Genomic DNA, 15,597 nt, shown 5'->3' on the forward strand with positions numbered 1-15,597 from the left:
CAGAAACAAAATAACTCACCCAAATCTAACTCTTTCTGCACAGGTTATATCTGCCTCCCCTGCAGTGCACATGGTTTTGCCCAACTGCTAAAAAAAATCCTGCTGCGATCAACTTGGAATTACCCCCAGTATGTATAGATAGTGTGACAGGGACAGCACAAATCTGACATGGTGAAGGAACTACAGGATGTGAGATCCAGTCCAGATATTGTGGGTGTTCAAGTCATAGCAGCAGTAAGCATGATTACAGACATCTGTCAGTTTGTATTAAAAAGGTTTAAGTCACAAGAGACAGGGCTCCTGAGGGTGAATTAGTCACCCATGTGATAGACCTAGGGGTGGCTAGTGTTAGGAGTACTGGATCTGCTGTTTAAACAATACTGGGGGTCATTCTGACCTGATCGCTTGCTGCAGTTCATCACAGCGCAGCAATCAGGTCAGAACTGCACATGCGCCGGAGCCGCAGAGCGCCGGTACATGGCTGACAGCTGGCAGCTGTCGTTGCCTAGCGATTGCATCTGCCTGATTGACAAGTAGAGGCGGTCGCTGGGCGGGAGGGTGAGGCATGGCGGCATTTGGCTGCCATTTTGTGGGCGCGGTCTGGCCAACGCAGGCATGGCGGACCGTGCGGGGGGGGCGTGCCGCAGTGGCTGCGTGACGTCACACACAGCCGCTGCGACCCGGGCAGCGATGAGTAACTCCCGGCCAGCTGCAGGAGCTGCGCTGCTGAGAGTTACTCTTCAAGTACAATAGCATTGCCGCTGTGCAATGCTTTTGTACTTGTGCGGGTGGGCTGACCTGATATGCGGGGCGGACTAGCCCTGTGCTGGGCGTCCCCCCACATGTCAGTGTAAGTGATCGTAGCTGTGCTAAATTTAGCACAGCTACGATCAGGTTGGAATGACCCCCACTGTTTCTGTGACTTTCTGTAACCTGTGCTATAACCTGTGACTTGCTTGTAACCTGCAGACATTGTGCTAAGGTCTGCCTGTCTTGGAAGCTGTGGAGGAATAAACCTGTCATTTAGGACTCTTACATTGGTATATGTGATCCATTTCACAATAGATAGATAAAAACAAAATAACCAAGAAAGTGGTTATAGAGTAGTCCTTTTTAAAAAAAATATAATGACAAAAAAAAAAACCTTAAATATCTGCATACCAGACTCATATGAAGGCCCATCACTGTGGGGCCTATTTATCACCATCCGCATCCAGGATGCGGATGACAGGTGATAAAATTGCCCAAACTCGCACTGCGATAATTGTTTACATTGCAGGGATGTATCAATTATCGCATGCAAGGACAGAGCTTGCGGTCTCCCTTCCTCATTGTCTGCTCTTGACTTTGCCACTTATTTCACATTTCATCCCCAAGATTGATTCCATAAGCCAGGACATCACATCCCACCAGACCAGCGACCAGCCACCACCCATCCCTTGCCACCGCTCCCCTTACCAACTCTGACTCTTTCTCCTATGTATCTGGTGAGGAAGTCATGGCCCTCATCCGTTCCTCCCCCCCCCACAACCTCCCCACTTGACCCTATCCCCTCCCACTTCCTGCGCTACCTCTCTCCTTCTGCCTGTTCCCATCTTGCTCACCTTCTCAATCTATCCCTCTCATCAGGCACTGTCGCCTCTGCCTTCAAGCATGCTCTTGTCTCCCCTATTCTTAAAAAACCTACCCCTGATCTAAACACTCTCTCCAACTATCGACCAATCTCTCTCCTCCCTTTTGCCTACAGACTTCTTGAGCGTATTGTCTATAATCGCCTCATTGCCTTTCTTTCCTCTCACTCACTGCTTGACCCATTCCAGTCCTGTTTCCGTTCTCTCCACTCCACTGAAACTGCCCTCACAAAAGTCTGCAATGACCTCCATGCAGCCAAATCTAAGGGCCACTACTCTTTGCTTATTCTTCTTGACCTGTCTGCTGCTTTTGACACTGTGGACCACCCTCTCCTTCTGCAAATCCTTCACTCTATTGGTCTGCGTGATACTGCCCTCTCCTGGCTGTCCTCCTACCTCTCTGATCGTTCCTTCTCTGTCTCCTCTCATGACGCTACCTCCCCCCACTTCCACTAACTGTTTGTGTCCCCCAAGGCTCTGTTCTTGGTCCTCTCTTTTTCTCTCTCTATACGTCCTCTTTAGGTGAACTCATTAGTTCTTTTAACTTCCAATATCACCTCTATGCTGATGACACTCAAATCTACCTTTCCTCCCCTGATCTCTCCACAGCTCTCCTCACTCGTACCTCCAACTGTCTTTCTGCTATCTCTTCCTGGATGTCCCAGCGCTTTCTTAAACTCAACATGTCTAAGACTGAGCTGATCATCTTACCACCCTCCCGCACAACCTCACCTCCCACAATCTCATTATCCATTGATGGCATGACTATCTCCTCTAGCCCCAAAGTATGCTGTCTTGGCATAATCCTTGACTCCCCCCTCTCCTTCAAACCACCCTTTCAGCACCTCTCACAAACCTGTCATTTTCATCTCAAAAACATTTCCAGGATCAGACCTTTTCTCACCCAGGATGCTATTAAGACTTAAGCACTCACCCACTCCTCTCCCATTTACATCTCTAACCTTATCTCCCTTTACGCTCCCACACGTCCTCGTCGCCTGCTAATGCATGCCGACTCTCTTGTCTTCTGATTACTTCCTCCCACTCCTCTCTCCAAGATTTTTCACGTGCTGCTCCCTTTCTCTGGAATTCTTTATCTCTCCCCCTTAGACTCTCCACCTCTCTACAGAACTTCAAACGGGCTCTTACGACCCACTTCTTTACCAAACTCAGCCAAATCTCATCTTAACCCTCTGTCCCATGCTCGGTCTACTCCATCTGTGTCACCCCTGTCTGCCCCTCTACTTTAGAATGTAAGCTCTCACGAGTAGGGCCCTCTTCCCTCATGTGCTTATTCTTTTCTTACTTTAATAATCCTCAATTGCCCAATTCCTGCAGTTTTTTGCCCATCTTGGAACTTATCTCTATGTCATCTACTGGTGTAGTTATGCTTAGTTACCCTGTACTTGCCCTATATTGTCTTCAACTGTAAGACACTGTTTTCCTGTTTTGATTATGTGCATATGTGCTCTGTAATTGGGCACTGTGGAACCCTTGTGGCGCCATATAAATAAAGGATAATACAGGTTGAGTATCTCTTATCCAAAATGCTTGGGACCAGAAGTATTTTGGATATGGGATTTTTCCGTATTTTGGAATAATTGCATACCATAATGAGATATCATGGCGATGGGACCTAAGTCTAAGCACAGAATGCATTTATGTTACAAATACACCTTATACACACAGCCTGAAGGTCATTTTAACCAATATTTTTAATAACTTTGTGCATTAAACAAAGTGTGTGTACATTCACACAATTCATTTATGTTTCATATACACCTTATACACACAGCCTGAAGGTCATTTAATACAATATTTTTAATAACTTTGTGTATTAAGCAAAGTTTGTGTACATTGAGCCATCAGAAAACAAAGGTTTCACTACCTCAGTCTCACTCAAACAATTCCGTATTTCAGAATATTCAGTATTTCGGAATATTTGGATATGGGATACTCAACCTTTAATAATAATCAATCTCAGGATTCCAGAGATACTTGGGATTAGTTCCCTTGCAATGTCTGCTGCCACTGTCCCGCACTTCCCCATCCTGCCCAGTCCACATAATAACATACCCTGATCTGACTGGGCAGGAGGGTGGGTCCACATGCTGCAGCGTTGCGTGCCGGCGCTGAGGTCTGAATGGCAGATGGTGTGCGGCTGTCTGCGCAGCGCGACGTGAAATCAGTGGTCACGCTGCGCAGACAGCTGTATACCACCCACCGCTGTGCACAGGCAGGAGCAGGGGGAGAGGTGAGCAGGGGGTGCCGGGCAGCGTCTGAGCCTCCTGAGGATGCTCAATGCTGCCCAGCATTGAAAAACAAAGGGGTTTTCTAATCCTGAAATCCCCGAGATTGAAAGCCCCAGACAATTTTTGCCCAAAATCCCGGGATCCCGCTGATCCCGATCCCAGGATTGGCCACCATACTTGGACTTGATGAGGTGATTAAAATGTTATATATATTTGTATATCTGTCTGATATATATATATATATATATATATATTTATAGTAAAGTGAAATAAGAAAGTGCCTACTAGTGTGGTATAAAACGTGAATATAAAAGGGGGCTGTCAGATTCACTTAGCTTTTGGTCTAGAGTTCTTTGGTCTAATGACCCTTATAATATTCATTATTTCATAATTATAATATATCGTTCTGAAGAGAATGCAATTCATAGCGATTTTTGCACATCAGCGTCTGAATTATGCCTTATGTAGTGTGCAGCCACACATCCAATCCCTTGCAGCCACACACTACATAGATCTGCTCAGATGCAATGATGATAATATTTTCACAAAGTACAAAGTAAGCTTCAAATTGTTAAATTCTCTACCTTAGAATTATCTACCTTTCTATGCAAGGTCAGAAAGCTCAATGAATAGTCTGTCTGACTGCAATGCAACAGGAAATGGGTTTAAATCTCGGGTATATCAGCATCTTGAAATCAGGGACGTGTGTTAAGATAAATGGCTCAGGAGGCAGTGGCTAGCACCAAAGCCAGATTTACATGCAATATATGAGTCGAAGGGTACATCTGGACATTATACACAGGTGCAGCATTATAAACTCCTGAAAATTTGGTGAGTTTTGATCAGGGATGTGGAGAAAAGATAGGCAGGTAAGGCATAGACTTTTTACTCCAGAGTTTTGGCTATAAAAATGATTAATGTAATGCAAAGAAGAGATTTCAAACATATTCTTTGTATTTTTCATATACTTTATACAGTCAAATTCTGGCGCAAACGTCAGTATGAAAGGAAATGCTCTGCCTCACCCCACCGCACGTCACTGCTTGAAATGTAATAAAGGACAGTGTGACTGAATAACAAAGAAATCTCAAGTTGAGTTCATGAATGTTGTATAGGTATTAGCAAGAGAAGGGGTCAGGGTAGGAGACAGGAGTGGTCAGGAGATGCTGGGCTTCAAAAAGGGGGGAGGCTGCAAGTGAAAGTAATTAAAACAGATAATTGACACGTGCCGCCAACAGCACCCCCTACCCTGCAGCGCTATGTGCGGTGCCCCTTCTGCACACACCTAGTTATGGCCCTGGTGTAGACTAAGTGTAGGTACTGTATTTCTATTAAATCTGTTGTGCATCTCATTGAATGGCACAGGCAAAAGAGCTAACCCAGACAATATATTATCATGGCCTTGTCTCTCAGAGGTGTTGCCGACGTGACTTGTGCATGGGCGCTTACCCTTACTCAGCTTTATCAGTGGACAGCTTTCACCTGAGTTTTCCTCAGAGGATATGGCAATGGATAGCAGGTGCTTCTACCAGAGGATGACTCAAGAGATCCATTGCTGCTGACACAAGTAACCCATTGGGTTCACATATGTTTAAGGATCTTGATTGAGGATGAGTGTGGGTAAACCGACAATTATAGAACAATAACATAATCGTAATAATTGAAGCTGTAGAGTGGGGTGGACAGTTATGTTGTCCATGGCTGCTGAGGTAAAGTGAATCATAACTCTCAATGTACAGTAGGCAATGCAGCTTATTGCTACATCACATAACCCATGCTTCCTTTCTAGTGAGCTCTCACATGCCATTGTGGGACTATTTCCTGCACCAAAGACAGGAAAGATGGATCACTAACTGTGAGTAGGACTGGGTGGAAAATAAGTATAATTGAGAGAATGTAATCTTAAGAAAGGGGTTAGTTACAATGAATTGGTTTTATTATGAGTGTGAAGGGGTTAATGCTTTTAATGAAGTTAATTAAGATTAACAGTTTCTTCTGATGAGACTGACCACAGAGGGAAATAGGGCTTACATTCTAGAGGTGAACACATAAAGGGAAAGGGAAGCAGAGTTGGTTATGACAGAGACTGTAATGTTTGGAGAAGAGCCCTATTGAATTGGGTTCATGTGACAGCTACTGTATAACTTCATAAAGGGTCTATTCCTCATGTTAATTATCTGGGGCAAGGGGGGACCCACTACTTAAGTGTCTAACTCGCTGCAAATAGCCACAATGGATACAAAATCACTAGAGCAATTCAACATTTATCCAGTTCTGGAGACAGCTGATCTGAAGATCACTGATCCCTCTAAGGGAGTAACTAACATAGGTACAAAGAGTACATCTGCTATGGGTCCCAAAGCTGAGGGTAGCCAGTCTTCCCTGGTAAAATTCCATGTGTAATATAGATTTTTCACCATTGGGTGGTACATTAGGATCTTAGAAAGAGTTGCTATGGGGCCCAGAAATATCTAGTTATGCCTCTTGACCCGGAATTCCTTTCACCGCTATTAAAGTAAACTACTGCGAATATGTGAACTTCTGGTGGAAGGAGCTGAACAGCGGCATAGTGATCAGATCGTATCACCTTTGCATCCCTGGGCCATAGAAAGGAGCAGGGGTGCAGGAATAAATGTCACCTGAAAATGGTGACGGTGGAGGTTATTCAGAGATGGACGCAGATTTCTGCATACCCAGCAAGATCTGCATCCATCTCCTCACATGCTGGGGGCCGCCCTGCACAGGGCAAGGTCGTCTAGCATGTGTGTGGTGCCACCTCACAATGCATTGCTGAAGCATTAATTAAGGTTGAAACATGCCAGCGCGTCAGGCGGTCCACCGCCATTTTTTAATTGGAGCGGCTGCATGTGATGTCATGCAGCCACCCCAAAAATGCTCCTCGCATGCCCCTGTTTTGCCCGCCATGCCCACGAAACACTGTATCGCTGCGCACCCAATGCCCGCCTCTGTCAATCATGTTGCGGACGCATCCTTTGGGGATATGCCCCTAATGTGAATGACCGCGCAGGTTCGTTGCAGCCACTGTGCGTGCGCAGTTTGCGATGTACGGCATTAGCAGCCAACTATCAATTAAGCACTGTTTCCGCAGTCAAGCTTTCAGATTTTTGTATTTGCAGCGCTTGAAGAATTTAGGTCCCCATACTAGCGTATGAAGACAGCAGGACAGATCGGGACTGAAAGTCATGATATCTCCTGTGTTACCTTTACAATGAATGGCCCTGAAACTTAATACAGGTTGAGTCTCCCTTATTCAAAATGCTTGGGACCAGAGGTATTTTGGATATGGGATTTTTCCGTATTTTGGAATAATTGCATACCATAATGAGATATCATGGTGATTTGACCTAAGTCTAAGCACAGAATGCATTTATGGTACATATACACCTTATACACACAGCCTGAAGGTAATTTTAGCCAATATTTTTTATAACTTTGTGCATTAAACAAAGTGTGTCTACATTCACACAATTCATTTATGTTTCATATACACCTTATACACACAGCCTGAAGGTCATGTAATACAATATTTTTAATAACTTTGTGTATTCAACAAAGTTTGTGTACATTGAGCCATCAAAAAACAAAGGTTTCACTATCTCACTCTCACTCAAAAAAGTCTGTATTTCGGAGTATTCCGTATTTCGGAATATTTGGATATGGGATACTCAACCTGTATCTGTTAATTTTTACCTACTTTTATAAATTAAGAGATGATGAACAGACCCCTAAGTTTGCTCTTAGCCTGAACTAAATAACAGCATAAATGTATGTCTTGCATATCCCAGGATACAATCAATCAAATACTTTTTGTTACATACTGTAATATACAGAAGGGAGTTATTTATCAATCATCTATTGTAGGTGTTAAAAAAAAAAAAAGTCACCAAAAAAAGTAATGTCTTATAGGCATATTGTATAATACAACCATCATTTTTGGTAAATGGTTTGGTCAGAATAGGCATTCCGAATGCAATGCAGATATTCACTGTACAATAAAAGTACTGCTGTATGCTCTTCTATGTATGCTATTTTGCCATGTACTGTAAGTGTAGCATACTCTACCTGTTATGGATGATAATTGAACAACTGGACAATGCAGTATAGACCCCTTGCTATGACTCTATTATATTTCTCTAGGCTGCAAACCTCTTCACATTATAAATCACAGATTATAATGAACATTTAAAATACTCTGAGGGGAATGAATTATAGCAGCACTTATCGTGCAGCATGCAGCTATAACACTTCCTGCTTTCCCTTATTACTGAGATGAAGCAGGAAGCCACTCCGACGAGATGTATTAACATCTTGTCTGCCGAAGCAGGAGAGTGTAAACTCCCGCCTCCAGCGATCCCCGCAGAACACACAGCTCATCATCTCAGTGCTGATGCACTGTGTCTCCCAGCCTGCCCTGCTCCACTGCACATGCATGAGATATGGCAAATCACGTGAGATATCCTGGATGCCTCTACAGCCAGGGAAAACTGTGTTCCTGCTGTGGAGATTGGGCAACGCCACCTGCTGCTGTCGATATCGATAGCTGCATGTGTCAGAACGGTCAGCGCTGCTGACTGTTCATACATTGCCCTGGATATTGGCATGCTATCTTTCACTGATCCCACACCGCCAGTGTCATACATGGGGGAGAAGCGGTATAAGTGCACATAACGTGCACTGATACCACATCTCCCCCATAACGAAGGATAATACATTTACCTATCTGTGCTCAAATATAATGTATTTTTATCGGAGAGCTTTAGTATTGAGTGATATGGAAAAGAAGCATGGAGTCACCTTTCTGAAATGCTTCAGTTTACTCATAATTTAAATTGTACTACATGCTGTGCTTAAACCACTTGCCTGGCATGGTCGCATCAGATGTGACCATGCCTGCAAATGCTCTATCTGACCTGATCGCACAGGATGCGACCAGTCAGATAGAGAGTGTTAGCAGCTGCAGGGAAGATAAACTTCCCTCCGCTGCTGCTGTCAGAGGGACCGGAAGGTCCCTCTGCCTCCCTGCACTCTTCCCTACTGATTGCCGTGCTGCCGATCACTGCTGATCGGTCAGTACGGCAGGACCCCCTCCCTCCAGCGGCTGCAGACAATGGCAGCCGCTGGGGCGTGTAAATTAACCCTCCCAAGCCACCCGCAGACTCCCCCTGTATAAGCATTGTCAATCACCCTCTCTCTGTCACCCACTGCCTGTCACCCTCATCCTGGTATCACCCATTGTCAATCACCCTCTCCCTGTCACCCACTGCCTGTCACCCTCTTCCTGGCATCACCCATTGCCAATCACCCTCTCCCTGTCATCCCCTGCCTGGTACACTCTCACTGGCGTCACTCACTGCCAATCACCCACTGCCTGTCACCCTCTACCTGGCATCACCCACTGCCAATCTCCCTCTCCCTGTCTCCCACTGCCTGTCACCCTCTTCCTGGCATCACCCATTTCCAATCACCCTCTCCATGTCATCCACTGCCTCTCTCTGTCACGTTCTTCATCACCCAATGCCTGTCACTCTCTACCTTTCACCCACTGCCAGTCACTCTCTCCCTATCCTGTGAGGCCACACCCCTTGTAGCGGGGCCACACCTGTATTCTCAAAGAAAGTGCGCTTTTGGCATGCCCAATTGTACCTGTTACTGCTACATGCCACCCTTACCATATCATGGTGCCTCCCTGTAATTTTTGGGGGGATCCGCCCCTGTTTGTGTATACATATAATTTGTACAAGATACCAAAGACCCTATGTTGAATGGAACCTTATAACGAGTTTACAAAGTATTTATATATCCTAGATTGTGTTGATGTGAGCAGAGCTTATCTTTCTGCATACGGCAGTACTTCCCAAGTAGCTAAGTAATCAGAAAACACTTTCTTGTTATAGCAGCAGAGGAAAATCATTTGGAATCACACACCAGCCTTTCACTCTATGCTACAGTATCTTACTTGGGAAGGTGCCACAGAAAACGAGACCAAGGAAAGTTCACTTGAGGAAATCTTCAGGGAGAACTTGTTCTTAATGAAACAAGAAAACCTGACTGGTCTGGAAACGTGAAATTTAAACAAGGCTGCAAGATTTACAGTTCACAATGTGCCAAATGTGGTTGGCACAGGTACAGATTTATACTAAGCCCGTCAACTAATACCTGGGTTTAAGATGCAAATTGATATAAGCAGTTTATCCATCAGAAGCTAAAATAAGAGTGTAATTGACTTCTGATAGCAATATTATGTAATTGGAAACAGTTATGTAGAATAGCTGTTTGGCTGTAAAAATATAGCAGGAGGTCAAGCAATGTACCTTTGCTGGCTGAAGTTAGAGCAATGTGACTTATCTTTGGCATGCTGTATCTGCAGATATAATGTCATCTGGCGTTCCAGCAAACAGTGACCAGGCATAGAGTCCTCTACGTCTGAGGTTCGTATTTTGTTGAAAATAGAGGAGGCACAATTTCCATTAGCATTGAGTTACGGACAGGCTGGAGATAGATGGAAGAAGGATTACTGGTCTGTAATATAACCTGAGTTTGCATTTCCCAAGCTGCTTGATTCTTTTAAGGATCAGAAATGAATCAGCTTTAACACTGCATAGCCAGGTTGTAATATTAGTCAGTGTGTGTGTGTGTGTGTGTGTGTGTGTGTGTGTGCACTTGTTTATATATCCTAACGGGGACAAGGGCCAGACAGCACACCAACACTGGCGGGACCTCCGACATGGTGGGGACCTAAAATGAGGTCCCCATGAGTCTGACCCTGGGAGGTGATGGGGGAGTCATGTCTCAACTACCCAGCATACAATTCTCGCAAGTCCCAGAGAATCACGTTTACCAGACTGGAATGGGTTTCGGTGTGTATGCAATGCAGAGTGTGTTTAAAGCAAACACTTCCCCAGCAGCGCTGTGGAGCATTCCCCGAATAATCTCCGGTGCTGCGGTGCCACCGGGGGGGGGGGGGGGTTAGGGCGGCCTGCTCGCTCCGCTCCGGTCGGGGGACTTGGCCCGGGGCGGGGGACAGGCGAGGCCCTAACCCTCGCCCTCCCTCGCTCGCTCGCCAGCCAGCCAAGTCCCGGCCGGGGACTTGGCCGGAGGCGCCCCGTCCGCCCGGCGCGTCAGCGCCTCCGAGCGCGGCGGAGCGCGGAAGGGGGGTCCTTCCCTGGTCCGCCCGGGGGCCGACGTGGACTCCCTGGCCGGGCTTAATAGTCGGGGGCGGGTCCACCGGGAGGGGAGGAGGGGCCTCGGGCCGTCTGGACGGGAGCGAGTCCGGGCCTCGCCTCCTGCCCGTCCCCGGCCGGGTCAACCCCCGGTCCGTGCGGCGGCTCCACGGCCTGGGCTTCCCGTCCAGCGGAGGACACCCCTACTCTCGCCTGATCTTCACCCGGCGAGAGCCCGGGCCGCGGAAGCCGGAGAGAGCCCGGGCCGCGGAAGCCGGAGGGAGCCCGGGCTGCGGAGGCCGGCTGGAGCCCGGGTTGCGGAAGCCGGCGAGATCCCTGGCTGTTCTTCTCTTCCATCCATCCGTCCGTTATTTCATTTGCTGTCTGTATGTACGGAGCCTGTGCCGCGGATGCCGGAGGGAGCCCGGGCCGCGGAAGCCGGAGGGAGCCCGGGCCGCGGAAGCCGGAGAGAGCCCGGGCCGCGGAAGCCGGAGGGAGCCCGGGCTGCGGAAGCCGGCTGGAGCCCGGGTTGCGGAAGCCGGCGAGAGCCCGGGCTGCGGAAGCCGGCGAGATCCCTGGCTGTTCTTCTCTTCCATCCATCCGTCCGTTATTTCATTTGCTGTCTGTATGTACGGAGCCCGGGCCGCGGAAGCCGGAGGGAGCCCGGGCTGCGGAAGCCGGCGAGAGCCCGGGCTGTTCTTTTTTTTTTTTTCATTTATTTCCCCCCACCAGGGTGCGCCGACGAGGGGAGACGCCTCCCCGCCGCCGCCGTACCGGACACATCGCAAATTCACAACGGTGGATTATTATTATTATTATTTTTTTTTTTTTTTTACGCGGCCAGCAGGGGGCGCCGCGCGCGCGGACTGGCGCTCGTGAACACTGCATTTAAATCGGTGGTGTGTTTTTGTCTTTTGCCTGGTTTTTTTTAATCTCAATCGTGTATTACCTCGGCTGGCCAGCGGGGGGCGCCGCGGCGGGGACACGGGCGGACCGGGTACATTTCATCTGTTTGGGGCGAGTGCTTTTTTGAAATTTTTTTATCTTTTAGTCTCGTTCCGTTCTTCCCTTCAACTGGCCTGCGGGGGGCGCCGTGCGCGCGGACCGGCGTCCACCCCTGGCCGCTCCGGGACTTTGCATTCAAATGGGTGGGGTGTTTTTCATTTTTTGCCCTTTTTTTTCACTTCCCCCCTCTCAATCGTGTATTACCTCGGCTGGCCAGCGGGGGGCGCCGCGGCGGGGACACGGGGGAGGGTTCATCCGGGCGGACCGGGTACCTTTCGTCTGTTTGGGGCGAGTGCTTTTTTGAAATTTCTTTCATTTTATTTTTGTCATCCCTTCGACCGGCCAGCGGGGGGCGCCGCGCGCGCGGACCGTCGGGGCCCGGGGCCCTGCGTCCCACTTACTTTCGCCCGACGGGAATCGTTTCTTTTGTTTTTATCCGAGAGGACACACGGAATCTGCACCCCCCGCAGTGGCGTCAGGCGGCCACCGGGGGGCGCCGCGGCGGGGATCGGGGGGTCGCCCGGGAGCCGCCTGCCCGTCCGCTGGGCCAAGGGGGCCGGGGCGGGTCACGCGCCGCCGTTCCCCCCCGATCGTCTCGCTCCGAGCCGCCTCTGGCCACCGGGGGGCGCCGTCGGGTGGCGCGGGGGCGCCCCCGCCGCCCGCCGCCTCCCCCCGCACGCGTCGGGCCTCCCCCCGGGCCCCCGCGGGCCGGGGGACGCGGCCGGCGAGCGTCGGACTCCAGCGCGGAAGTGTCGCGGATGAGTGCGGACCGGGGCGCCCGCGGCCCAGCGGCACTTCCAGGGGCTCGGGGAGGAGATGGTTGAAGCCTGGGTGAAGCGCGCCCTCGGCCGTCCGTGTCGCTACCCGCCGGAGAACACCTCCGCCGGATCAGTAGGTACCAACGAGGCGAGCGAGAGAGCCGGGACTCTGTCCGGGGCCGAAAAGCCTGTTTCCCTGGAGCTTTTGCGAAAGGACCCGTGACAGAAGATGCGCGGAGCTCAGAGATCAGCATGGGCAGGGCCTTCTTGCATCCGATTTTGCCCAGGCAGGGCTCCAGGAACCGGGTTACAAAAAGCAAAAAGCCCTGGAGCTCAAACGAAAGGTTTAGTGACAAGATAGCCGTGGAGCTCCGATAACAGCATGGCAGGACCAGGATGGGGCCTATAAAGGGTCCACGGCGGGCATCCGTTGGAGCCCGACGTACGGGCCGGGCACGTCTCCTTCTCCCCCGGAGGCAGCGCCCCCCAGTGGGCCAAATCGGGTACTGCAATTTGTGGAAGTTTCGCAGATGAGTGCGGACCGGGGCGCCCGCGGCCCAGCTGCACTTCCAGGGGCTCGGGGAGGAGATGGTTGAAGCCTGGGTGAAGCGCGCCCTCGGCCGTCCGTGTCGCTACCCGCCGGAGAACACCTCCGCCGGATCAGTAGGTACCAACGAGGCGAGCGAGAGAGCCGGGACTCTGTCCGGGGCCGAAAAGCCTGTTTCCCTGGAGCTTTTGCGAAAGGACCCGTGACAGAAGATGCGCGGAGCTCAGAGATCAGCATGGGCAGGGCCTTCTTGCATCCGATTTTGCCCAGGCAGGGCTCCAGGAACCGGGTTACAAAAAGCAAAAAGCCCTGGAGCTCAAACGAAAGGTTTAGTGACAAGATAGCCGTGGAGCTCCGATAACAGCATGGCAGGACCAGGATGGGGCCTATAAAGGGTCCACGGCGGGCATCCGTTGGAGCCCGACGTACGGGCCGGGCACGTCTCCTTCTCCCCCGGAGGCAGCGCCCCCCAGCGGGCCAAATCGGGTACTGCAATTTGTGGAAGTTTCGCAGATGAGTGCGGACCGGGGCGCCCGCGGCCCAGCTGCACTTCCAGGGGCTCGGGGAGGAGATGGTTGAAGCCTGGGTGAAGCGCGCCCTCGGCCGTCCGTGTCGCTACCCGCCGGAGAACACCTCCGCCGGATCAGTAGGTACCAACGAGGCGAGCGAGAGAGCCGGGACTCTGTCCGGGGCCTAAAAGCCCGTTTCCCTGGAGCTCCTGCGAAAGGACCCGTGGCAGAGTAGGCACGGAGCTCGGAGAGCAGCAGGGCCGGAGCTCGGAGAGCAGCAGGGCCAGGGCTCCCTCCCTTCCATAGGCTGCCCAGGCAGGGCTCCAGGAGCCCGGTACCAGCTCTCCCCGTCCAACAGCCTCCTCTCTGGAAGCGGAGAGCGGACGCAGTCGGGCTCCCGGACCGGGGCCCTGGGAGAGGGTTTGGGAGAGCCCTGCCGGGAGCCACCGGGACGGGCCCGTGCGGACGGGTGCGCGGCGCCCCCCGGTGGTCGAAGGCGGAACCGCGGAGGTCTCTCTATCTCTCTCTCTCTCTCTTTCTCTCTCTCTCCGGGACTCCCGGCCTCCCGTTCCCCCGACTCCCCCTTCCGAGGCCGAGACGGGGCAGCGCCGGGCGTCCGGCGGAGCCCGGCGCCAGGCCCGGCCCGTCCCCCTCTTCCCCCGGCGGCAGCGCCCCCCGGCGGGCCGAATCGGGTACTGCAATTTGCGGAAGTTCAGCCGATGAGTGCGGACGGGCACCCCTCGGGCCGGGAGGCGGCTCCAGGAGCCCGGGGAAGCGTCGGAGGACGCTCCGCGAGAGCGTCGCGCGCGCCGCCCGTCCCGCTACGCCCGAGGGAACCGGCCAGAGAGCATCACAGGTGGCGAACAGAGTCAAGCCGGAAAAGAGAAAACGGAGGGCTGCGGTTGACGCGAGAGAAGGGCCCCACGTCTCCCATTTCCGCAACCCGATCGATGTGGCACCCCGCGCCCCGGCGGGGAGGGACGATCGCTCGGCCGGAACCCAGGGGTCTCGGCCGGCTCCAGGCGAACCCGACCCTCCCTCTGCCCACGGCGCGCCCGGAACCCCTCCGCCCGGAGAGGGCGTCCGGTCCCCAGGCGTCCGCCCGAGCGCTCCGGTCTCCGGAGCCGGGCGGGCCCCGCACCCGTACCCCGTGCGGCGCGGTCTGCTCCGTCCGCCGGCACCCGCAGGCGTCCGACACCGCCAGGGGTGCCGGGGAAGCGTCCCCCTCGCCCAGCGAAGGGCGCTCGCCCCCGGACCCCGGCGGAGCACACGATTTCCCAGGAACCGAACGAGCGTCGCATCGAGATCCGAGGACGCGGCCAGCCCCGACGGCCGCTCCTCGCAAGCCCCAGGAGAGGGCCCTGCGCGCCGCCCCCGCTCCGGCGAGGCGGCCGCACGGAAGGGTTCGCCCGCCGGGCCTCCCCCGCCGCGGACGGGAGGGCCGGACGGGGCGGAGGTCAGAGCGAGAGAGAGAGCGCGGGAGAGGAGCCGAGTCTGGCGGCAGGGCGAGAGAGAAGCGCAGACTCGGAGCGAGACCGTCCAGGAGACGCAGGGAGAGCGGGAGGCGCTTTTCGGAGGGAGCCGGCGGAAGCTGCGGTCGCCCGTGCGCCAGGCGGCGGCATCCCGGAAGGGCGACGGAGCCCCGCGAGATGGAACCTCTTTACACCCTTTCACCCCCCCGGGACAAGATGAAACCTGTCAGGCGTAGATCGGG

Source organism: Pseudophryne corroboree, chromosome 6 (genome assembly GCF_028390025.1).
Source record: "Pseudophryne corroboree isolate aPseCor3 chromosome 6, aPseCor3.hap2, whole genome shotgun sequence".
Lineage (NCBI taxonomy): Eukaryota > Metazoa > Chordata > Amphibia > Anura > Myobatrachidae > Pseudophryne > Pseudophryne corroboree.